The sequence below is a fragment of the Pinus tabuliformis genome, chromosome 4_2 (genome assembly GCF_031772625.1).
Source record: "Pinus tabuliformis cultivar Carrire ecotype Pingquan chromosome 4_2, CPIR1, whole genome shotgun sequence".
NCBI lineage: Eukaryota > Viridiplantae > Streptophyta > Pinopsida > Pinales > Pinaceae > Pinus > Pinus tabuliformis.
The window spans coordinates 105,223,654-105,250,587 of NC_142304.1; the positions used below are offsets into that span (position 1 = coordinate 105,223,654).

A 26,934-nucleotide genomic window follows, 5' to 3' on the forward strand; every position below is an offset into this window, starting at 1 on the left:
CCCTTCTAAACTCTTTCAAGTTGTCTTCCATATGCCATATATCTTCAACTCCTTTATATTTAGCAATTTGAATCTAGATGTGGGTTCTGAACCTTTCTTTTTCTAATTCAAAGAAAAGCGGCACAGCGAATTTTTGTGGGATGATCTTCCCACATTCTAGCAGATTGTAATAGGATCCTAAATTAGGCTGAGTGCTTGGTTCAGGTATTTCTTTGGCTTTGCCTTCCCCTTGTGACTGTTCTTCTACCTTCTCTTCTAATTTTTCAGTTTCTTTCAGCTTGGCCAGTGTCTCCTGTAGAGAGGATTGTGCCTCTTATAGAACTACTTTGGAGTCCATCAATTTAATTCTTTCCTTCCAGGTGGAGGTTTTGGGACTTCCTCTCTCATACGTGATAGAGATATTGGAGAGATATTTGCCTTCTTTTCAGTAGGTGCATCTTCAATGATAACTGGTTCCTTTGATGGTGGCTGGGGCTTGCCCACCTTAATCCTGGTGCTCCTTCTGGCTTTGAAATACATAGAGGTTTGCTTTTTTCTTTTTCCTTTTTGTTTTGTTGGAGTTCTTAATTGCTCAAGCACAACTGCTGCTTCCCTTGCCAATGTTTCAAGGGATGTTTCTTCCTGCTGTTCTTTTCCTTCATCTCCTGCAGTCTTTCCTATGTCTGCTATTTTTGTTTGTGTCTCTACTATCTCTGGTGGTGTCTTCTCCTTTTCTTGCTGAGTCCCTACCTTCCCTGTGGCAGTCTTCTTTTGGGATTTCTTGGGCTTTTTCTTCTCAGCCTTTATCTTTTTCCTCTTCTCTATTTTTAAGGATGTCTTCTTTTCTATCTTAGGCTCAACAGTAGTTTTGTCAAATTTCTCCTCTTCTTTTTGTTTCTCCTCTGTTTTTCCTTCTGTTTGAATGTCTTGTGCTTCCTTATTAGTATTCTTCTCAAGTTCCTCTATTTGCTCCTCCTCCTCACTGCTAGATGGGCTAATTTCCTCTGTGAAAGTTTGGATGTCATCTTCTTTGGACATATTCCTGAAAATTTCCCAAGCTATGGGGATGGTATATGTGTGTAGGGCATCTTCTACCAATAGTTTGATGAGCCCATGGTGGGCCAGATGGTCTGGGACCCCTACATTTAGCTTGGTGTCACATTCTATCAAAGACTGGGGGAGAAAATATGGGAGACTGAGTTTTCTAGCTGGAGGTAGGTCCATCCCATATCTCAATTCATGCAATAACCTGAAGTGATAACCATAAATTATGTTGAAACTCCCTTCAAAGGTGATATATTTCATTATCTGGTAGCTGAATTCACTCCATAGAGGAGGTAATCTTGTCCTTCTGACCCCATTTTTATCCTCTACAGGATGCTCCTCAGGCTAAAAAAATGTCTCCTTAGCAACCTGTCCCAATGTTTTTTTCCTCCTTTCTCGAAGGGAGCCCAAGTGGAAGACCTGTGATTCTGTTGATAAAATCAAGTGTAAGCTCTAGGGTAAGACCCCTAAAACTGATTGTAGCATGTGTTTTCGAATGGGGTCTTAAAGACATAAAAAATTCTTCAGTCACCTCCTCATCATATCCATGAATTCTCTCAAAGAAGGGCATCCAGTTTTCCCTGGTGAAGAGGGCCACCACCTCACGGTGCTCATACAATTTGTTGGAGTTCAAAGGCTCTTTTCTCATGAAACCTCCTGGCATGGTGTTGAGTGATTGCTAAAATACTCAGGTGAGGAAAGAGGCAATAATTTCCAAAACCAGAAATAGAGGGATAACTGAGTTTTGTCTTTTCTTGACCAGAGAGGGAATTTTCCCATGTTCTTTCTCCTTACAACACCAAATGGAAATATTTCCCTTGTTTCAAACTACTTTTATCTTGAATGCGTTTCTCAGTTTTTGGAAATAACTCAATTTTTTGACAGAACAAAGAACAAATAACACAATTTTTTTTCTTTCAGGAGTGGACAGTCTTGCAAATTCTTTATTTCATATAGGCTTAGTTTCTATGGTTGCATCTATTTTTTACAACAGAATGTGAGAAAGGAAAAGACAAATTTTGGATGTAGAGAAGGAAACAAAAAGACTATGTAGAACTTAGAAAAAAATATAGGCAGACTTTTAAGCTTCACTTTCTTTTCTTTCAACCGAATATTGTGTTTTTAATCCACCACCTTATATAAATATGTCATATGCAGAGTAGTGTCCTAAGCCTACCTCTTTTCAAGCTCGAATTTTGACAAAAATCTCGGATTTTTCAGTTGCAGAGCTGCTCTCTGCCCTTCCTATAGAAATCTTCCTGTAGACGGTGTTCCTACTCCTGTAGAACATAGTAGTGCTCCTGTAGAGCCTGATAGGTAGGGGGGTTTTGAAAAACTAGCAAAAAACTAGCAGAAACAACTAGTTTGTTGTTCTACAGGTGGTAGGTGAGCACTGCAGTCGAGAAATTCATGAATGAAGAATGAAACAAAGGGTGGCAGAGGCTTAGACCACGCTATACTTAACTAATGGAATAATCTACGGTGAGGAGGTGAGGTGGATGGATGGGTACATTATCCCCATCTGAACCATTGGTCCTACACCAATGTCATTATTTTTCTTCATGTCACCTAACTGCCATCACCTCCCTTACTCCTGTTATATGCCGCCACCACTACCGATTCTGAATGCTTTCTTCCTGAGTTGACATGCCACACGTGTTGACTACGTATGTGATTGGCAGTTTGAATTTGACAGGGCTCATTTGAATTCCATGAGGGTGTGTAACTGAACGAGGGTGGCTAATTAGCTGGCCACTAATTCTATTTAATCGTGACCATTCCCACAGTTCGTGAAATTTTGAAATAATATTCATGCAATCGAGAAATATTTTTAGGCACTTACCTGCTTAGTCGTTGCGTGTTATGCATGCTTTGGACATTAGCACTTCATTTCCTCATTGCTATTGATGCTGGTGCTCTACATGCTTGGCCTTTGGCTTATGTTGATGATCTGTTGTTCAAACTCTACTCCTTGCATGCTTCATACGTCCTGCTGCACTGACCCTGTCTCTGAAGTGTGTTTTTCAAAGGGATTAGCTGCTACAGGAATCCTCTACGATTTGATGTAGCTGCTTCTCCTTCTGAAATTCAAGCTAATACTTGAGTAGGGCTAAAAAAATGCTGAAGAAGGTCTCGACTGAAAAGAAATAGAAGCTGGAAGGTATTAGGTAGGAATGAGTAAGAATGCTACTGCTTTTATTTGTCATCATTTTTTTGGGTTTACAGAATGAAAGAAACAGAATTTCTGTATGTGGCTGTGCAAGGACAAAAAAAACGAGTGGAAATGTGGGTGTATAGGGATGGAATGGTGAAATAGGAAGATGGATGGTGGCAGGGAGGTTCGCAGGCCTCATAGACAAATTTCCAACCCTCGAGTCCTTCTCTGAGATTGATTTTGGCCTTTTTGTAGTTTCTACAGGATCCTCCTGTAGAATACACAGAGTTTCCTATAGGATGCGAAATTTTCAGAACAAATGGGACCAAGGCCTAGGAAATGATAATGGAAATGGAGGGATGGACTGTGAAGGATGTATTCATCCTGGCCATGTCTTTTTATTCTTGTGTGACCCTCTTGCAACCTGCAACTTATTCAAAAGAAGTTAGGTTTTTTTCTTCTTCTTTTTTTCTTTTTTTTTTCTCTCTTTTTTTTTTCTTTTTTTTTGAGACAGCTGGGGTGCCTCCTGGAGGTTTTCACCCAGGGATCTTTTATTCCATTTTTTGTTTTTTATTTTTTTTTTCTCAGAGTGTGGGTGGAGTGGAGACATGGATCTGCTCCACTACCAACACTAATTTACCCAAATTCTCAATGAACTCCTGCCTGAAAAGGGGCTTCCTGTAGATCTTCAATATATGCCCATTGATGAGCATGGGTATGGCTTCTTCATCAATGGTCCAAATAAGGACTGAACCATTGTCATTGAATTTTTCTACTGCATATGGTCCCAGCCATCTTGTCCTCAGCTTGCCCTTGAAATCCTTGTATCTCGAATCATACAGTAGCGCCCAATCTCCTTGCTGGAATTGTTTTTCTTTGAGGTGTCAGTCATGCGATATTTTTCTTTGAAGTTGGACTACCTCTGAGTGGAGAAGGGCCTGCATTCTCTATTCATTTAATCCACTCAGTTGAAGTAATCTTTCCTGTTGTGCATGATTGAGATCTAGGTCCAACTAAGCTGCCATCCTTAATGTGTTATATTCAAATTCTATGGACAACAAAGCCTTCTTCCCATAGACCAGCTCATAGGGTGTGAAACATGTGGTGGTCTTCCAAGTAGTGTTATAGGCCCAAGTGCCTCAACCAATCGCTCTACCCAATCTTTTCTGCTACTGCTCACTACCTTAGTCAAAATCCCTTCCAAAGCTCTGTTAGTGACTTCCACCTACCCATTTGCTTGCGGATGATAAGGGGTGGACGTTCTATGCTTAATCTTGTGATGCATGAGCAGGTCCTCAATCAGATTGGAGGTAAATTGACTTCCTTGATTTGTGACTAATTCTCTTGGATAGCCAAACTTGTAAAGATATTTTCCCTAAAAAACTCAGCTACTTTTTCTTATGTTGCTGCTTGATTGCCTTTGTTTTTGCCCATTTTGTTAGGTAATCTGTGCACACAATGATGTAAGACTTCTGTTTTGAAGGAGGGTTGATAGGACCCACAAAATCTATGCCCCAATTCTCAAATGGATCAAAAGTCACTTGAGGCTGCAGGGGCATCTCATCCCTTTGAGCAGGTTTCCCCGTCCTTTGACATTGGTCACATCAGCTAACGTATCTTCTGACATCTTGATGAAGAGTGGGCCAATAGTAACTTGTCTGCAGAATATTAAAGGTAGTTCTCTTTGCTTCAAAGTGGCCCCCATAGGGCCTATCATGATAGGTTAGGAGGATGTCAAAAGCTTCCTCCTCCCTAACACATCACCTCAAAATCTAATTTGGGCCAAGTTTAAAAAGATTGCCCACAATCCAAGTGAATGGGGCACTTTTTGTTGGGTGTGGAGCCTGATTATCTTCTATATTCAAAGGTATCGCCACATAGGACCCCAGTTCGAAATGGGGGCGGCAACACCGCCCGTAAAATATTCACTGCAGGGGGGGTCCAGGGGGGGCGGCTGCGACCTTTGGGAGCCCCCCCTAGTGGGGGGTTTCAGGGGCAGTGCCCCCGAAGCTAAAAACAGTTGTAAAATTGCCTTGTAAAAGTATAGTAATTTCTAGTCAATCTAGGCCGTTCATTAGGCGGATGATCTGACGGTAGAACTTATGTTTAGTTTAGGGTTTTTTGACCTAGAAGGCAACCCCTCTCTTTGTATGAGGGTATTGTATTTGAGGTTGTGTGGTAGATGTGTATTCGTGTGAGTGAGAAATAGAGAGGTGAGACTGTATGAGAAAATAGAGGATATTACAACGGATTTGCTGTAGGTTCTGTCTCTTCATTTTGTTGGATAATAGAAAGGAAGGACTAGCTGTTCGGGGTGGACGTAGCCCAAACTGGGTGAACCACGTATATCTGTGTCTCTCTTGTTTTGTGCATTTTCTGTGTTTATATTTCTGCAATATTTTATGTGTTCCATTGCTCCATAATATATAATTTTCTAACAACTGGTATCAGAGCTGAAGGTCTATTTGGCTGATAAACTCGCAGGAAAGAATGGTTCCTGGTTCGAGTGGGAGCCATGGCGGGAGATGGTAAGTTTAGGGTCGAGAAATTTAACGGCCAAAACTTCTCGCTGTGGAAGATGCAGATGGAAGATTATCTGTATCAGAAAGATCTATACCTACCATTGGGCGGAAAAACAAAGATGCCGACGGGTATCAAAGATGAAGAATGGAACCTTCTCGATAGAAAGGCACTTGAAACAATACGGTTGTGCCTTGCTGCGTCAGTCACCTTCAACATTTCGAAGGAAACCACGACAGAGGGTTTGATGGAGACGTTGTCGAAACTATATGAAAAAACCTCGGCCTCAAACAAGGTATTTCTTATGAAACAGTTATTTAATATGAATATGTCGAAAGGTGGATCTGTTGCAAGCCATTTAAATGATTTTAATATAGTTACAAGTCAGTTAAGTTCTGTAGGGGTAAACTTTGATGATGAAGTTAGAGCTCTGTTATTCTTGTGCTCATTACCAGAAAGTTGGAATGTTTTGGTAATGGCCATTAGTAACTTTGTTTCTGGATCTAGTACTTTAAACTTTGATGATGTTTTCGGTGCTATCCTTAGCGAGGAAATGCGACAGAAAAGCTCTGGTGAGACATCGGGAAATGCTTTGAGTGCAGAGTCTAGAGGAAGAAAAATGGAAAGAGGAAAGAGCTCAGATATCGCAGTAAATCAAGGAAAGGCAGATCCAAGTCCAAATCGGGGATAGTGTGCTGGAAATGTGGAAAGAAAGGACACCTAAAGAAAGAATGTAGATCTCGGAAGGGAAAAGAAGGAGACGCACAACAAGAAAACAATCATGAAGCAAATGTGACAGGTGAGGTGTTACAAGATTCTTTGATTCTTTCTTTCGAAAATATTACTGATTCCTAGGTGGTAGATTCAGGGGCTTCATTCTATGCCACACCTGATAAGAAATACTTTCATGACTATGTTCAAGGATATTTTGGACAAGTTCGTCTGGGTGATGATAAACCCTGTAAAATCATTGGAATGGGTAAGGTTCTTGTAAAACAGCAAAATGGAAACCAATGGCTATTAAAGGAAGTAAGGCATGTTGCCGATCTAAAGAAAAATCTGATTTCAACGGGGCAGTTAGGCGGTGAAGGTTGTGTGACAACTTTCACAGATAAAGCTTGGAAGGTCACTAAAGGAGCCCTGGTAATAGCAAAAGGCAAAAAGGTTGGTACATTGTATTTATGCAATGGTATTTCTAACTCTGTTAATGCTTTAACTTCCAAAGGAGCAGATGTAGCATTATGGCATCATAGGCTCAGACAAATGAGTGAAAAGAGGATGAAGATTCTTCACTCAAGAAATTTGTTGCTCGGTTTGAAGAATGTTGATTTGGACTTCTGTGAGAATTGCATTTATGGAAAACAGAAGAGAGTCAGATTTCTCAGAGTTGGGAAAGAAAAAAAGAATGAAAAATTAGAGCTTGTGCATACAGATGTATGGGGACCTGCTCAGGTATCATCTCTCGGTGGCTCTCATTATTATGCTACTTTTATTGATGATGCAACTAGAAAAACTTGGATTTATTTTATTAAGAATAAATCTGATGTATTTGATACTTTCAAGAAATGGAAAGCTTTGGTTGAGATTGAGACAGGAAAGAAATTGAAGTGTCTTAGATCAGACAATGGAGGTGAATATTGCAGCAAAGAGTTTGATAGGTACTGTTCAGAGCATGGAATTCGCAGAGAGAAGACAGTTCCAAGAACACCACAAGAAAATGGTGTGTCAGAAAGGATTAACATAACAATCATGGAGCATGCAAGGTGCATGAGATTGCATGCAAGATTGCCTTTACAGTTTTTGGCAGATGCTGTAGATACTTCTGTTTATCTAATAAACAGAGGGCCTTCAAGTTCCTTGGATGGTGGTGTTCCAGAGGAAGCATGGACAGGTAAAAAGGTAAACTACTCTATTTTAAAGCCTTTTGGTTGTGAGGCCTTTGTCCATATTGATAAATAAAATAGAACAAAGCTTGAGGCAAAGTCAAAGAAATGTACCTTTATTGGATATGGTGTTAATGATTTTGGTTATCGCTTATATGATTACAAAAATCACAAAATCATTAGGAGCAGAGATGTAATATTCAATGAAAAGGTCTTGTATAAGAATCAGTTGCGGGAAAAGAAACAGGAAAAGGAAAACAAGGAATACGCAGTTCTTGATGAAATCACTGAAAAAGTAAAGGTGCCTGAAAATAATAATAATCAACAACCACAACAATAGCAACCACCACAACAGGCACCCCAAACACCTGAAAGTAGTGTTAGAAGATCTACCAGGATAAGTAGACCCCATGAACGATACTCTCATTCATTATATTATTTATTGTTGACTGATTTCGGTGAACCCGAGTGTTATGAAGAAGCAATGCAGGTTGAAAGCAGGAAGAAGTGGGAGGTAGCCATGGAAGAAGCGATGGACTCCTTAATGCATAACCAGACTTGGGATTTAGTCAGGTTGCCTGTAGGAAAAACTACATTGAAGAATAAATGGGTTTACAGGCTGAAGGAAGAAGATGGAGGAAAACAGAGGTATAAAGCTAGACTTGTGGTAAAGGGGTTTGCACAGAAGAAAGGTATTGATTTTGATGAAATATTTTCTCCTATTGACAAAATGACTTCAATCAGAACTATTTTAAGTCTTGTAGTAGCTGAAGATTTGCATCTTGAGCAGTTAGATTTAAAGACAACCTTTCTCCATGGGGATTTGGAGGAAGAGATATATATGCAGCAGCCATAAGGATATGAGGTGAAAGGGAAGGAGAAACTAGTGTGCAGGTTGAAGAAGAGCTTGTATGGCTTAAAATAGGCACCAAGGCATGGTATCTAAAATTTGACAAGTTTATGTCTGAACAAGGTTATACTAGATGTCACTCTGATCATTGTGTTTATTTGAAAAAGAAAAATGATAGCAGCTATATTATATTGTTATTGTATGTAGATGACATGCTTGCTACAGGATCTAACATGCAGGAAATAAATGTGCTCAAAAGAAAATTGGCAAATTCATTTTCAATGAAGGATTTGGGAGATGCAAAACAAATCCTTGGTATGAGAATAACTAGAGACAGAAAAAATTGTAAATTAACATTGTCTCAGAATGAGTACATACAAAAGGTGTTGAAAAGATTTAACATGCACAATGCAAAACCAGCTAGTACACCTTTTGCTAGCCATTTCAAACTTAGCAAGGAAATGTGCCCAAAGACCCAAGAAGACATGGATTATATGTCTAAAGTTCCATATGCATTAGCAGTTGGAAGCTTAATGTATGCAATGGTCTGCACAAGGCCTGATATTGCACATGCAGTGGGAGTTGTAAGCAGGTACATGAAAAATCCAGGAAAGGAACATTGGATGGCAATGAAATGGATTCTCAGATATTTGAAAGGTACCACAAATCAAGCATTATGCTTTGGTGGTTCAAACATCTCCCTACAAGCATATGTTGATGCAGATATGGCAGGTGACAAAGATAACATGAGGAGTACTACAGGATATGTATTTACTGTTGGAGGAATAACTATCAGTTGGGTTTCAAAAATCCAAAGTGTTGTTGCACTTTCAACAACAGAAGCAGAGTATGTTGATGCTATAGAGGCTAGTAAAGAAATGATTTGGTTACAAAGGTTTATGGGTGAATTGGGTAAGGAGCATGATATGGGCACGTTATACAGTGATAGACAAAGTGCCATTAATCTTGCAAAGAACTCAGCATTTCATTCCAGGACTAAACACATACAGCTCAAGTACCATTTCTACGATCAGTGTTGGAAGATGGAGAGTTGAAGCTGGAAAAGATACACACTAGCCAGAATCCTGCAGATATGTTAACAAAAGTTGTAACCAGGGAGAAACTGAGAATATGCTCAGTTTCAGTTGGTCTTCAAGGATGATGATGAAGATGAGAAACAGCCAGGTCCAAAGAGGATTGATTTTCCAGCAAATGGAGCAGCGGTGGAGTTAATACAATCAATCTCCAAGTGGGAGATTGTTGGGTGTGGAGCCTGATTATCTTCTATATTCAAAGGTATCACCACATAGGACCCCAGTTCGAAATGGCGGCGGCAACGTCGCCCGTAAAATATTCGCTGCAGGGGGGGTCCAGGGGGGGCGGCTGTGACCTTTGGGAGCCCCCCCCTGGCGGGGGTTTTCGGGGGCAGCGCCCCCGAAGCTAAAAACAACTGTAAAATTGCCTTGTAAAAGTATAGTAATTTCTAGTCAATCTGGGCCGTTCATTAGGCGGATGATCTGACGGTAGAACTTATGTTTATTTTAGGGTTTTTTGCCCTAGAAGGCAACCCCTCTCTTTGTATGAGGGTATTGTATTTGAGGCTGTGTGGTAGATGTGTATTCGGTGAACGAGAAATAGAGAGGTGAGACTGTGAGAGAAAACATAGGATATTACAGTGGATTTGTTGTAGGTTGTGTCTCTTCATTTTGCTGGATAATAGAAAGGAAGGACTCGCTGTCCGGGGTGGATGTAGCCCAAACTGGGTGAACCACGTATATCTGTGTCTCTCTTGTTTTGTGCGTTTTCTGTGTTTATATTTCTGCAATATTTTATGTGTTCCATTGCTCCGTAATATATAATTTTCTAACACTTTTTCTCATGATCTTTCTCTTCTCTTTTGAGGACAGGTGTGGCAGAAACTGTGCTGAAACCAAATAATTTGCTATATCAGCAAACCATGGAGAGAGTACTGAAATAGGAAAAAGGTGTTCATCTAGCATTTGATCATCCACCATTCCTTCTTCACTTGTAGGCATATCTAGTCTAGACAAAAAATCAGCAACGACATTTTCCTTACCTCGCTTATCAACAATGGTCAAATCAGATTGTTGCAATAAAAGTAACCATCTAATGATATGAGGATTCACATCAGGTTTATTCATAAATACCTAATGGTAGCATGATCAGTGTGTATGAATGTTTGATAGTCAGTGATGTAGTGTCTGAACTTTTTCAGGGAATGGACTACAGCTAGGAGCTCTTTTTCGGTTACAGTGTAGTTTAATTCTGCCTTAGACAGGTTTTTATTGACAAAATATATGGCATTTGGCAACTTCTCTTCAACTTGCCCTAAGGCTTCTCCTATAGCTTTGGTCGAGGCATATGTGTGAATGTGGAAAGGTATGGCCCAGTTTGGACCTCTCAAAATTGGGGCAATTATCAGCTTACCTTTCAAGGCATCCTGAGCCTCTTGACAGTTGTCAGTCCATATGAACTCAACATCTTTTCCCAAAAGACCAAACAAGGGAGAGGCTAGCTTACTAAAATCCTTAATGAATCTTCTATAATGCCGTTGATAAGCCTAGAAAACTCTGAACATCTCTTACCTTTTGAGGAGGTGGAACCCTTTGGATGATAGAAATCTTGTTGGGATCCACCTGTAATCCTTCCTGAGAAATTGTATGACCTAGAATGGTCCCTTCAATGATCAAGAATTCATGTTTATTAGGACTGAGGGCCAGGTTCATTTTAATACACTTGGCTAAAATGTTCCTCAGGTTCGTCAAAGTTTCCTGGAAGTTAGAACCATAAGGGGTAAATTCATCCATATAGATTTCCACTGAATCATGAACTAGTTCAGAATATATGTTCAGTACTTCTCTCTGGAAAGTGGCAAGAGAATTGCACAACCCAAAGGGAAGGACCTGGTAGGCAAAGGTACCCCATGCACAAGTGAAAGTGGTGTTATCTTGGTCTTCCAGGCTGATTTGGATCTGGTTGTACCCGCTAAACCCATCTAGGAAGGAAAAGAACTTCTTCCCTGCCAGGCCATCTAACACTTGATCTATGAAAGGCAAAGGGAAATAGTCCTTCTTGGTGGCCTTGTTGAGTTCTTGATAATATACATAGATTCTCCACTTCCCATTTTTCTTTGGCACTAGCACCAAAGGAGAAACCCATTCACTGTCAGAGATGGGGTAGATGAATCCTACATCCAACAAATTTTGTAGTTCTTATTTAACAATGTCTTTAAGGACTGGATTCATCCTCTTTTGAGGCTACCTGACTGGTTTACAATCTTCTTTAATGTAAAATGTGATGAGTACAGACTGAAGGGTGGAATCCCTTCATCTCCTTATAGCTCCAAGCAAAAGCATCCAAATGGTTATTCAATAAGCTACATAGTTCTTTCTCCTGAAAGGTGGATAGGGATGAGTTTATCTTCAAGGTTCTTTCTAGGCCAAATTCCACAGTCTTAACTCAGAGAGAGGTTAGATCAGCCACATATAGATCAACTAAAGCATTGGCTTGGGTTTCTTCCACCAACTCTTCTAATGGCAACACACTGGGGGTGGATTTTGAATCAAGTTCTCAATAAGATCATCCTTGATTTGAGGACCCCCCTTGGTAGCTTCCACTGTGCACAATGGTGTGGAGTAGAATTCATCCTCATCTTCCTCCTCCAACCAAAGAGGTAAGTCATGTTCTAGCAGAGGTTGGGCAGGAGGATATAGGACTAGCTATTTGGACATATGCCCATTCTTGATGGTCATGCTCCCATCTTGACAACTGATGTAAGCATCTGTAGTAGCTAACCAAGGTCTTCCCAGGATGAGAGGATACCCAGTGAGATTTTCCTTTGGTTGAAGAACCAAGAAGTCAGCAGGGTACTCCCAGGAATCAATGGAGACCATGACATCTTCCACAATCCCCTCAGGGGTCACAGTGGAGCGGTCTGCCAACTGCAGTATTGTTGAGGTCTTTCTTATGAAACCCTGAAGGTTGAGTTTGAGCATAGTGTCCCTAGTCATTACATTAATGGCAGCCCCAAGATCAATCAAGGTGTGGGGGATTATGGTGCCATTGACGTGGACATCAACTACAGGACTCCCAGGGTCCAAATATTTTGGATAGATTACTTGCCTCAACATTAGGTAGGATAGTTGTCCTATGGCATTAATAGTTGGGGTGTCTCTCTTGTGCCTGCTTCGGTGCCTAAAGCACTTCTCTTTGATCAACTTGTTGTAGATTGGTACATCTTTTATGACTTGGAGAAGTGGTATTTTTACACATAACTGTTTTAGTTCTCCCAAAAGTTTAGTTTCTTTTGGGGTCAGTTGTATGGTTCCAGTTAGTGTCTTAGGTAAAGGTGGAATGATTTTTGGTTCACTTTCCTATTTTTCTTCCTCATCCTCCTTAGGAGGAGGTTGGCTATATGGGAGAACCTTCCCAGATCATAGGTCGATCTCTGAATCTCCACAGCATAGGTAGGGCACGTAGTTTCTCTAGTATATACCTGTTGGGCCTGTCTGTTATTAGGGTTTGGGTTCAGTTGAGCAGGTATTTAGGCTTGTCTTAGAGGAGCAGGAGGTAATGGTTGTGGTTGAGGAGGTGGAGGAGGAAAAAGAGTGGGAGAAGAGTTATATTGGGGCCTCCACCCCTGATGAGGTGAATTCCACTGAGGTTGTGGCTGAGCATAAGAGTGAAATGAATGAGCATCTGGTTGAGTATGATATTGAGATGGATACGACCAAGGAGGGGGTGTGGACCAGGAAGGATGAGCAGGGGGACCCCAAGAAGGCATGGAAGTGGCTTGATTGGGGTTGTAATGAATCTGAGATGTCCCTTGCATTCCTTGTTGGTAAGGTCTGGGTCCATGTGGCCTCCTTTGGTTCATGAAGTAGAGTGGTTCAGTGGCTCCTTCAACCCCTTGGTACACAACTTTAAATCTGGGCAAGAAAGGGCATTGATTCATAGGATGGTCTTCTTCACAGACACAACACACTTCTACAGAGTGCAACGGACATTCGTTCCTAGGATTCTTTCTAGTGCACCTAGGACAAAATATGGCTAAAGGCCCTGTCGGCTTCCTCTTGCTTCATTTGGATTGCAAGGTATCCATTTGCATGGCAATAGTCTGCCTCATCTCGCTTTTGAAATCTTCCATCTAATTTGCAAGTTCGTTTTTAAGGGATGAACTGGATAAGGGGGTACTGGCTAAAGGTTGACCTCCCCTACCTCTCTTTCTGGCTACCCTAAAATGGTTTCTAAACACCATCTTTATGTTATCATAAGGTAGTTGGTAGATTTCTCCCCTAGCCAGCAAATAGAGGGTATCTAGAAGGTCTTCAGGGACTCCTCTGAGCAGAACCAACTTCAGAGATTCGGGGTCAAGTGTGCACCTGGCCATTTTATAACTGATTTGAAACCTCTCTTCATAGTCTTCTAAAGATTCATTACTTCCCATGGTCATTTGGAAGATTTCTTCCTTTGTATCCTTTGACCTACAATAGTCCTGGTATTTGTTGTTAAAGGCTTGCTGCATTTGAGCCCAAGTTGTGATATTGTTTCCAGGTAACCCCATGAACCAGCATAATGCTGCATACTTGAGGGCAGAGGGAAAGAGTTTCAACTTCTGCTCATCTTCTGCATAGTAATAGGTTTGATAGAGAACAAAAAACTCAAACAAGAAGGTATCAGGGTCTTCATAGTCAATCCATGGAAGTGAGGTAAGGCTGAGGGACTTATGTCTTTCATTTTTGTGTCCCCATTAGTCTCTTGGATAGGAAAGGCACCTTATATTCTCTCCCCATTTCCTCTAACGTTTCTATTTTCAGCCATGGTCTCAGGAGGAATGGTTTCTCGCTCTTCTTCTATTATAGGATCTTCATATATCTCTGGAGGTTCACCTATAGGTTCTTCTAGATCACTGCCACTAAAGAAGAGAGAAGGGTGACTTAGTGATGTGGTAGAGGTGTTGGGCAGGAATTTTCTTGAATTGTCTCTGTTCCTACGAGGCATGAAAGGAAATCTCTTTTTGGGTGATTTTTGTTGGCATTATGACTCAGGTTTGGCACTATGGCACAGGTGTTGTCCTTGCTAGCAGCTCACTCAAGTGGAAAATCACTGTTCAGGCTCTCAAAATAATAGAAAATGAGATACCCGCAGGTGCGCCTAACAAAACCTGTGGACCCGCAGGTGCCCCGAACAATAAGTGAGGACATACCCGCAGGATCTCCGAACAAAAGGTGCGGACATCAAATTCACTCACTTTCATGTAGAGAAGCATGCACACGTGGGAATTTTTATTATTGACTCGTGGTATTTAGTTCGACATTTTTGATCCTATGGTTTTGGTTTGTGGTATTGCATTCAAAAGAATTGAACCCAAGTATTGAGTCCTTGGTATTGTTTCTCAATGGTTTTGGTCCATGGTTTGAGAAAGGCCTAGACTATAAAAAGGAAAGGAGATCATTTGGCCTAGACACTTGTGAATATTGAATATCTTAAGACTTGAAATTTTGGTGATCGGTTTGTGAAGCTAGATTTGAATCAAGGAGAAAACTGTAAATTATAAGGCAGATCTACTGGTAGGTCGAGGTCTCTTTGGCGCATGGTCAGATCTGTGAATTCGACAGACTGAGATACAATTTAGGACTGATAAAGTGTTATATCCGGAGGTCTGTAGGTGAGATATGGATCAGGTGCGGAGGTACGCAGCCCAGTAGAAGGTGTAGGTGCGGAGGTGCACAGTCCAGTAGACGACGCAGGTGCAGAGGTGCGTAGTCCACTAGAAGGCACAGGTGTGGAGGTGCGCAGTCCAGTAGATGGATCAGGTGCGGAGGTACGGTGTCGAGTAGACAGAGCAGGTACGGAGTTGCGCAGGCTAGACACAGCAGAAGTGCGGATATTCGTAGGTTTCTACTGGTGAAGTTGCGAAATTTTCTTGAAATATTTGTTGGCTGCCTTTTGTCTATTGCTGCAGAGTTCTGGGTTCAAGTTATTGGTATTTCTTTTCTGGTTACTGCATTCTGAGAAGCTATTGGTTGATTCATTAATTGATTGTAAAAGGAGATTAGTTAACTCACATGTACTTGATGATTATTTGAAGTTCATGGATCCAGTCTGAAAATTTATGAAATGTGGTCCTTGGAAGAAAAGAAGTAGGTCAGCACCTATGTACTAGTAGCTCAGCTAGTACAAGAGCTAAGGGGGTTGTAGCTCCCTTCCAGGAGAGTCTGGAAAATGAGAGAGGGTTGTAGCTCTCTGCAGGCTGCAACCTACATACTGGTAAAGGACTGCACCAATACAGAATCATTGTAAAAAGAAGTTTCTAATTGAAAGAAGATAGATACATATTGCAGTAGGTGGTTTTCACCCACATTGGGTTTCCACCTTATATCTAGTGCTCTTTGGTGTGACTATCTGTTTTTCTTGTTCTTGCTCTTTATTATATGGTACTGACATACAAATTAATGGTCAACATCTGAAGAATAAATTGAATTATAAATCTAGAAGGTATAGTGAAAATAATTTGATAATACTGATTCACCCCCCCTCTCAGTATTATTTCCAAAAATTGGTATCAGAGTAGGTCTTTCTGAAGAATCTTGATCACTTGAAGGAAGATCCATCATCGTGAGCAACTACGAGAGAGAAGCATCGATCAGGTCACCAATTTTTGATGGGACCAACTTCGTCTATTGGAAGGTAAGAGTCACAACATATCTTCAATCTCTTGGTACAGAAGTCTAGGATATCATAGATATAGGGTTCACTTTTCCATCCACAACTCTTACAGATTCAGCTGGTAAGAAGCAATATGAAACAAATTCAAAGGTTGTCAATACTCTATTGGGATGTCTATCTCAATCAGAATTTGTCAAAGTTATGCAGTATAAATCCGCAAAAGAAATATGGGACAAGATTGTTCTGAGCTATGAAGGAGATGAACAGGTAAAATGAGAAAAACTTCAAACCCTCAGAATTCAGTATGAAAATCTTAGAATGCACAATGATGAAAGTGTGGCTAACTATTGCCTTCATGTAGATGAGATTGTTAATTGTATGAAAAACTTGGGTGAATAAATAAAAGAGGTTGTTGTGGTTGAAAAGGTTCTAAGATATTTGTCCCCTAGGTTTGAATCTAAAGTTTCTGCAATAGAAGAAAAAGAGAATCTACGAAATCTTACCATGTCACAGCTGCAAGGAATTCTGACTGCTTATGAAATGAAGAAAGGAGGACCATAAGACAGAAGAGAAGCTACATTCAAGGCTTCAGGCAAAGGAGATTACTATGAGTCAAGACATCTATCAAAAGAAGACGAAGAATCAAATTTTATCAAGAACCTTCAACGGGGTGCTGGAAGATTCAGAGGTAAGTTACCTTTCAAATGCTTTGCTTGTGGAAGAGTTGGTCACTATGCTGCAAAGTGTCTTCATAAAGATAAGCTTGATAAAGGTAAGTGTTGGTCACTTTAATTGCTTATTGAATTAAACAACAAAGTGCGACATTAATTGTCAACCCAGGGAAGTCTTTTTATTTCAAAGGAAATTGCGTACTGTATGTACCTTAATTTTAAAAGTAACAGAAGTTATAGTATAAGCAAATCACGTCTTAATTCAACAAACTAAAGCTCCACTTCGCATTACAACAATTACAGATGGCTATCAGACAAGTGCTTAATTAAAATAAAGAAATGAAGAAAATCAATCTGCAAAACAAAAGAGTGGCTATGCTGTAACAGAGAGTTAGGACCCTATTCCGCAGAGTGGGAATCTCCAGCACCTGCCTCTGATTAATTCAGCCTTGCCAATTCACTCTGTAACAAATCACCGGTGAAACACTCATATAACAATGATCAAAAACAGAGTTTTAGCAAAGGTATTATAAATAATGCTCAGCAAGCAGTATTGTTAACAAGGTAAAAAGGCACACTTAACACACTGCAGAAATGTAATGGGTGAACCTTGTGATGAAGGTGGGCCCTGTCCTTCTCACAAGATTCCCCAGGAAACAAAAAGTAGAAAAAGATGCTCAGAACAAAACTTTATTCATCCATCAATATATCATATTATAGAGAAGAGTTCCAATCCTGTTCCTTCAGCTAAGCCCTTTTTTCTACAGTCTCCTCCTCTTCTAATGTAGATGTCTCCTCTTTATAGAGGAGACATCTATTGCAAAAGATTTACATTGTTCTAACCCATTATACAAAAATAGGGAAGTCAATTCCCTGTCAATGAAATGTTGTTACAGTAATGTTGTCTTTAGATATAAGTGTTATATCCCGTGTAACAGCTTCTTTGGTGATCAGTCCTGATTCCTTTGTTGTTGTTGTATTTAGAATATGGATTTCAACTGTTTCAACATCGTGATCCGCATGTTGTTCCTGTTGTTTCAGCAACTACCAAAAATAGTCTTCCAACTATTTCAGCATCACAAACTACACATCATCCTTTAACTATTTAGCACTTAATAATTCAAAGATTAACTATGAAGATATCGTGATTATATGCTAAATAATTAAACGTATAGTGATGAGGAGAATCATTGCATACCTTAGAGATAATTGGGTCAAAATCTTAACAAAGGCTTTTAAATATAAGAGTGAAAGGGATAGTATCATAGCAAAATATCTGGTCAAAAAGGGACAATATGAAGCCCTAACATCCCCCCCAACTGAAGCAATTGCATGTCCCCATGAAACATCTACTCTGAATCTAAATCGGAATACTGGGATGTACAATGCAAATTACTTATGTCGTAAGTATAAAAGGTGCTATCAGTCGGATTTCTGAAACCCTAGACACTCTGTAATCTCTGCCATGCTGCAAGCTCCTCCTTTTTGGGCACCTTAAAGTCAGCCTTATATTGTTGTACTAGCAACCAAATAAGGGGAAAGTGAAAGTGATAACCTAACCATTTGTTACCACATTGTTGAACACATTTAACATAATTAGGCACACGTAAAATTGCTGCATGAAGATTGAGAGGGTTGAAAGGATGATATTCCCTCCTCTCCTTAGGGCAGTGTTCCAAAAACAAATTGTTTGCCTGCATGGCAAGAGGTCCTTTCTTCTTGCTATACTGCTGACATTCTTCTAAGACTGTTACCTGTAATTCCATGATATGCTCAGTCATTCCTGGTTCTTTTATTATCCTATGATGTTCAACAATGAAAATAGCAGCGTTCTGTGGTTCAGCTCGAATCCATAGAAGGCGATTTTCTTCGTTATGTTTTGCTGAAAGAAAAGTGTTTTTCCATGTGAGCTTATTAGCCATAAAAGAAACCAAATCTCTAATCTGAATATCACCAGCTACAGGAATCAAATTAAACTTTCTATCTTCTGGCATGGCCTCATTATGAAGATAAAGTTCACATAACATATTCTGCTCGCTAACTTAGGCTGCTGCAAAGGTTTCAATAAACTGTTGTTGTGTGGTGACTTCATGTGGTCATCCATCTCTGACTGCTTTTATCTGAAGGAATGCTAGGCATTCTACTAGGAACACAGAATAATTAAAATATGGCTTCCTAGTGGCCAGAAGTATTTGAACTAATTCAAAGATAAGGGACAATCTGGTTTTTAACTTTTTGTTTTCCTTCTGCTGCACGTGGAACTGTTCCAAGACTTCCCAATTCATATATGCATGGTTCTTCCATGATGATTTTTGTGCCTGAAATGCCCATTCTTGCGATAAGGCATACTCTTTCTTCCATATAGCACTGAGTTCTTGAATGCTTAAAGTTTGAGTAAACACAGTCTCTGCACGAAGAGGCTCAGTCTGGGTAAATACTGTCTTTGCAGATTTTAGTGCAGGATTCTCAACTTTGATATTTGGGGTAGGCCAGTGTACTTGCGGTTTTTCTTCTTTTCCAAAAATCTTTAAAGGCCCTGCTGGTTCTTGTGTGACAACAGGGCGTTCCTTTTTAACTATAACAAGAGTGATTGCAGGAGTAGGTCCAGACAATGGAACTTCCACTACCTTATAACTAGCTCGAGAATATAGATCACCACATTGGTTGCACATGTATTCCTCATACCGATCCTTATTCGCACTTTTCTCAGCTGCAGATGCTACCTCGGCCAAAGTATACAGATTAAGTTCTTTTTCAGAAGCTTCCCTTGCTATTATTAACTCCTGCTTATAAGCCTCAATCTCGGCTTTCAGAAACTCATTCTCCCGTTGAAGGGAAGCTATCGTGACTGGGCCTTCTGTAACAATTGGAGTCTCCATGGTTAGTTCAGGTGGGTGGAAGGATGGCTGTTTGGTGGCAGCTTCATCATTCATTTCTCCAGCAGGTGGTTCTTGTGTGACAACTGCTGGGCCATCGGCTGGTTTTGCCACAACTATCTCTTCCTGAACATGAGATTTTTTCATATTGAGCAACTGAGTCGCTAGCTCTACCGTAGCAGCAATATCCTGGGTATCAATTCTTTGCTCATTAGCAGGTGGTTCTTGTGTAACACCTGCTGGACTAGTAGCTGGTTCTTGTGTATCAGCTATTGAGTCAATAACAGCTAAGTCTTGTTCAGTTTCCTGTTCCTGGTCATCGGCAAGTGGTTCTTGTGTGACACTTGCTGAGACAGTGGTTGATTCAGCTGTATGTTGATTACCTGTTTCCTGTTTATCAGCAGGTGGTTCTTGTGTAACACATGCTAATACAGTGGCTGCTATGTCCTGATGTGTTTCCAGATCATGGTCGTCAGCAAGTGGTTCTTGTGTAACACCTGCTGGACTAGTAGCTGGTTCTTGTGTAACAGCTACATGCAGTACATCGTCCTGGGTATCTACTTTTGATAGGTTAGCAGCTGGTTCTTGTGGAGCAGTTGCGTCTTCTAAAATGAATGATGTCACAAAATCCTGGGCATTTTGCATTTCGGTACCCGAGGGTGAGGAAGGTAGGGATTCGGGGTTTGGCGAGGTATGGGGTTTTAAAATAATGGGTGGTGTATCTAGGATAGGGGTCTCTATTGCTGCTGCGGGAGATGTCCTCCTTTGTCTTCGAGGTAAGGAGGCAGAAAAAATGAAGGTTTTTCTTTTATGGATGGCTTTTTCTGGGGTGGGAGGAACACTCGAAATACTAGCTTGTTTCACTGAGGTTCTTGTTCGTCCTTTTATTGAAGGGGCAACCATTTCTTGCGTTTTTCTTTTCCTTCTCAGCCTAGCCAGGGGGATGTCATCGTCTGAATCACCACTGGAAATATGGATAGTGGGAATGGATGGTTCAGGTGAATTATGGGATGGGGTTGATACACTAGCGGGGTCAATTGGTCTCGCTGTTGTGGATGGCTGAGGAATTTCATCCTGTACCTGAGAAGTCTCAGCTACCGCCTGAGAAGTTTCAGTGATTTCTTGCGGAATTGTAGCAGCTTCCTGGGGTGGGTTATTAAGGGGGAGAGGGTTCTGCAGGGCAAAGCCCCTGAGGATTAAGAGTTGAACTAGGCGATGGTGACTAATGGAGAGGAGTGGGTACCTTGCATCCTTGGAATAATGCAACATATTCTTTAGACACCCAAGCAGATAGTACGACATATTCTATAAACGACCATGTCTTAAATGATTCAATAATACAAATTCATGTTGGTACACTACCTGGTAACGTCCTTCGTAGGTAAGATAGTGCTTAACAAACTCTACAACCTTTGCCCATGGAGGTAGTAATGAACGTAGTGCAACACCTCTGCCTTTAGGTTCGACTTGCTCCCCAGGTAGAAGAAAATATTGCTGAGCATTCAGAATTACGAGTTTTCAGCTGAACCAATGGATACCATTGGCAGGTAATCCTGAAACCTGTGCTATATCCTTCTCTATTACCGGATTCGCACTCCCCGAACAATAGAATCTTCTTCCATTAAATTAAGTGCGAATTCTAGGACTTGCTGAGAGTCAAATTCCTGGAGTCTTCGGAAGTAATCCACCCAGCCCACTTGCAGAAAAATTTGATATACTTTTGGGTAAATCTCCAATAAAGCTGTTGAACCAGGTTCATTTCGGACAGTGTTTCCTCCCATACTTACTGATTCAGTGAAATGCACAATACAGAGCTGAGTTACAGTAGCCGAGACAGAGTAAGATATTGCAAATGGGGCATGACATAATATAACCAGGATAGGGTGATGAGACTTCACTCGTGTTAAAAAAATGACGGTGATTGGCATATCGGGTAATTATTACGAAACTTTGATATTCCCCCCCAACTACGGCTAAAATGATGAGTTTTTTAATGTACGATGATTTCGGCAATCATTTCGTGATCTTCTCATTAACTATAATTTAGTATTCACACATAAACACACATACCTCACGTTTTACCTTTGATTGTTGTGCTCAAAGTCCATTTTTGTCGTTTAGTGGATCACCAATGGTTATTAGAATAGGTTATAAGATATGAGGGTATTTACATAAAAGGCTTTCTTTATTCATAGGATGTGATGGCAAAGGAACTTCAATTATCAGGATAAATGGCTGATTCTCTGAAAATGGATATGTATTAATTATTTTTGAGAGAAGTTGATGCCTCTATTATGGGAAAAATGGGAAAAATTAACACTTTTTCGAAAAAATGAGAAAAAGTCGGTGTTTCCACAATGGAGAAAAATGAGGAAAAATTGATGTTTTAGCGATGGGAAAAATGGGGGATATTGGTGTTTCAGTAACGGGGAAAAGATGGGGGAAGATTGGTGTTTCAGCAATGACCAAAGCTGGTGTTTCAGCAACGGCTGAAACTGGTGTTTTAGCAACGGGGAAAAGAGGTGTTGTCGTTAAAGAGGATAGGGAAATGTTGTTGATGGATAATGAATTTAGATGGAGTGGCCATGTTTCCCAAATTGAAAACTTGATCCTGCTTGTAATGCCATTACTCCTTCAACTAGCCTCCGAATTAAGACCTGCAAAAATAAATTGTAATATGACAACCCTTGACAGGGATTATTAGTTAAGTACTCTAATCTAATACTAATACAAAAATAATGCAGAAATTAAGTGCAATGAGGGGTGAGAGACTCCCCTAAGAAAATGTAGTGTGATTCTACCATGCAAGTGGCTCTAAAATCCTCCTTAGAAATTGGTTGCTGGTACGGACGAAGCCGATTCCCATTTACTAGTAATGGAGTTCAAGAACCATCAATTGTTAGGAGCCTTACTGTTCCATTGGGAAAAACAGTGTCTATTTCGTAAGGTCCCAGCCACCTTGTTCGTAACCTTCCTTGAAAATTTTCAAACCTGGAATTATATAGTAAATCCCAATTACCTTTTAGGAACTACTTATGTTTAATAGCTTTGTCATGCCACCTAGTTCTTTGCTGTTGAATCATAGTTGTTTGATGGATGGCATCCAACCTTTTTTCATCCAATTCCTACAACTGCTGCAACCTAGCTGTCTGTGCATTAGTTAAATCAAGGTTAATAGCTAAAGCAGTTCTTAAAGTTTTAATTTCAAATTCCACAGGAAAAACATCACTTTTACCGTAAACCAATTCATAGGGTGAAAAACCTGTAGTGTTTCTCCAAGTAGTTCTATAAGCCCATAATGCCTCAGGCAGTCTTTGAGACTAATCCTTCCTATTGTCTTTCATAGTTTTTGTTAAAATAGCTTCTATGACTTTATTTGTGCTTTCCACCTGACCAATAGCTTGGGGGTGGTAAGGTGTAGTCATTTTATGGTTGATATGATATTTTTGAAGCATATCTTTGAAACTATGTGAATTGAAAGGAGGTCCTCCATCTGTAAATAATTCTCTAGGCACCCAAATCTAATGAAGATTTCTTCAAATAAAAAGGTTAAAACAGATTCTTCATTAGCTTTGATTAGTGCCTTAGCTTCCACCCATTTAGTCATGTAATCTGTACAAACCAATATATAAACTCTTTGGTTGGATGGAGGGTTGATGGGCCCTACAAAATTTAGAGCCCATCTTTCAAAGGGTTCAAGTATTACCTGAGGGTTTAGCAGAATTTCATCTCTATGGTTGGATTGGCCCATTCTCTGACAGTTGTCACAGGCCCTGACATATTTCTTTGCATCCTTGAAAAGTGAGGGCCAATAATATCCCATTCTAAGAATTTTATGTGTTGTTCTCTTATCAGCGAAATGCCCACCACAAGGGCCATCATGACAAGCCTTCAATATGTCATAAACTTCATCTTCTCTAATGCATCTTCGTATCTCCTGATCAAGTCCTGTATGAAAAAGACACACATTTTTCCAGCTGTACCTAGCACTTTGTTGAATGATCCTTCTTTTCTCCCTATGTGATAGGTGTGATGGTAACTTCCCTGCAACCAAATAATTAGCAATGTTTGCATACCATGGTGAGTGAGCAGATACTGCAAACAAATATTCATCAGGAAAGGAATCATGTACTGGAGTATGATCATCATTTTTTATCCGAGAAAGGAAATCAGCAACCACATTTTCTTTACCTAGTCGATCCACAATTGTAATATCAAATTCTTGTAGTAATAATAACCACCTGGTAACTCGAGCATTTGTAATGGATTTATTCATTAAGTACTTAATAGTTGAGTGGTCAGTGTGAACAAAAGTAGGATAACTAGTAATATAATGTCGAAATTTATTAATAGCATAAATGACTGCTAAAAATTCTTTCTTGGTAACTGTGTAATTAAGTTCAGCAGGGGTCATATTATTACTAATGAAGTAGAAAGCATAAGGAAGATTGTTTTCTTCTTGACCCAAGACAGCTCCAATTGCTGTGTTCGAAGCATCAGAGGATATGTGAAAGGGAAGTGCCCAATCAGGTCCCCTCAGAATAGGAGTTGTAGACAACTGATGCTTAAGTTCATCAAATGCTTTCTGAAAGGCATTAGTCCACTTAAATTCATCATTTTTCATAAGTAACACAAACAAAAGGGAAGCTATTTTAGAGAAATTTTTGATAAATCTTCTGTAATATCCAGCATGTCCTAAAAAGCTTCTTACATTAGTTTGTGTTTTAGGAATAGGAAGTGTTTCAATTACCTGTACTTTGGATGGATCCACCTGAATCCCAAGAAATGAAATGAGTGCCCTAGTACAATTCGTTCGTTCATCATCATATGACATTTTTCAGTTCTCAAGGAAAGATTAGCTTGTATACATCGTTTGAGTAATTTTTCAAGGTTTTGCAGCGCCACTTCAAAAGTCACACCATAAGGAGTGAAATCATCCATAAATATTTCCAAAAAATCATTAAGCATATCAGAAAAATTCCTATAACTGCTCTTTGAAATGTTGCTGGAGCATTACATAGTCCAAATGGGAGAACTCTATAGGAAAAAATTCCCCAAGGACTAGTAAAGGTGGTCTTGTCCTGATCTTGGGGTGCAATTCTGATTTGGTTATATCCGCTAAAACCATCTAAAAGGGAAAATAATTTCTTCCCTAACAAACTATCCAACACCTGATCAATAAAGGGTAAGGGGAAATGATATTTTTGGGTGGCTTTGTTTAATGGTCTATAATCCACACACACTCTCCATTTCCCGTTTTTCTTAGGCACTATCACCAATGGAAAAACACATTCACTGTCAGATATAGGATATATAAACTCGACATCAAGGAATTTTTGAAGCTCTTCCTTAACAATTTCCCTTAGGTTGGGATTCATTCTTCGCTGGGGTTGACAGATTGGCCGGGCTCCCTCCTTAATATAAATACGATGAGTATACAATTCAGGAGAGATCCCCTTCATGTCCGTGTAATCCCAGGTGAATGCTTCTTTGTTTTCACGGAGCAACCTCATTAGCTGTTGTGTTTCAGCATCTGATAGATTGGGGTTCATGTTTAGTGTTTTGCCAGGTTCAATTTTTATTGTTATGCTCTTAGAGGAGATAGCAGTTGATGTTTGAGGTAAATCTTCAGATTTAAGCTTTTTCTGTACTTCAGGATCCAGAATTGCAGTTAACTGATTATGTGCTTCAGAAGTTACTGAGGAAGGTTTAGAAATAAAATTACTAATTACTTCGTCTTCTGTGGTATATTTAAGAGTTAAGGCCTGTCCAATGGTCAAGATGGGTTGGGTATCATTATCCTCATAGTCTAACCATACATAATCGTCATTATTAATCATAGGTGTAGCATGAGGGTACATCATAAGCTGCTTTGTTTCACAGCCATTAGGAATTGTCATTGAACCTGATTGACAACTGATAAAAGCATCTGTTGTAGCCAACCAGGGTCTTCCCAAGATCAGAGGATACCCCCCAACTTTGCTTTAGTCTGTAACACCACAAAGTCAGCTGGATAATTCCAGGATTCAACTGAAATAATCAGATCTTCAATAACCCCTTCTGGTTTGATTGTGGAATGATCAACTAATTCTAGAATAGTTGGTGTTTCTCTAATTACATTTTTCAATTGTAACAGCTGTGTAGTTTCAAGGGTCATGATATTTATAGCAGCACCTAGGTCTACCAGAACTCGTGAAACAATAGTTTTTCCAACCTGCACTGTGACCGTAGGGTGACCAGGGTCACCATATTTAATAGGAGTGGCTTTTCCTGTCATTAAAGCAGCTAGATCTCCCATCACATGAACTGTAAGGGGATCTTTAGCCCTCCTTCCAGGTTTCTTAATGCAAATTTCTCTAACAGTTCTGGCATAGATTGGTACATCACTGAGTGCTTGTAAGAGTGGAATTTTAACATACATATTCTATAATTCCCCTAAAATGTGAAAATAAGGTGGCTCAGGCGTCTTAGTGAGAGCCAAGCACTCAGGGAATGGTGGTTGTTACACTAAAAAATGTCACCATGACTATTTACAGTTAGTATGGCTCTATCAACAGTCATGCTATCCTCCTGGGCAAGTCTTATGCCTCTGCTCTCCATGTCAAACTCCAAAAAGAGAGAAAGTCTTTATAAATGTATTTATCTCTGGGTACGCAGGTTCTCTCAGCCTTACCTGCGGGTACGCACCCAATGTTCACAAAAGCTGCGTACTTGTACGCTCTGTATGTAAAGGGGCAGGTGCGTCCCCCTGTAAAGGTCAAAATGCGCAAGTTTCATCTTTAAAAAGTTACTTGTGGTCATTTCTAGAGCATTCTAGAAGGTTGTTCGACGTGTATTGAGCGCCTCCAGATGGTTCATGTACCCCTATCAAAGAGGAACTTATCCCATCAATAAGGGAGCTATCCCATCTAAAGAGGGGATTATCCCATTGATGGTGGACCTGAATAACTTCCTCTAGAGCACTATAAATACAGGCATTGGGCCAGAAGGAGGGGAGGTTGGAAGCTAAACATTTCTAAGGATAGATGCTGCAGGAATTAGGACTCCCATTTAGAAGCTTGTGAGGAGAGATTGCCATCTTTGCTTGTTCTATTTGGAAGTGGGTGAGCTTTGTCAAAGTAAAGGAGAACTCTTGATGGACCCTGGGAGGGACTTGCACAACACCAAGGCTCAGGTTGTAATTGTTCTTTTTGTTTCCTATTAATGCAAATGAGTCCATTCTTCTCAATAACTTGTTATTTATGAGTTGTTTCATGTACTCCTTGGT

At 40.1% G+C, this 26,934-nt stretch overlaps 1 pseudogene; it reads right to left on the reverse strand.

Annotated features, from left to right (window-relative positions):
* Positions 1–26,934, reverse strand: part of LOC149168504 (leucine--tRNA ligase, cytoplasmic-like) — a 119,589-nt pseudogene that overhangs the window by 20,945 nt on the left and 71,710 nt on the right.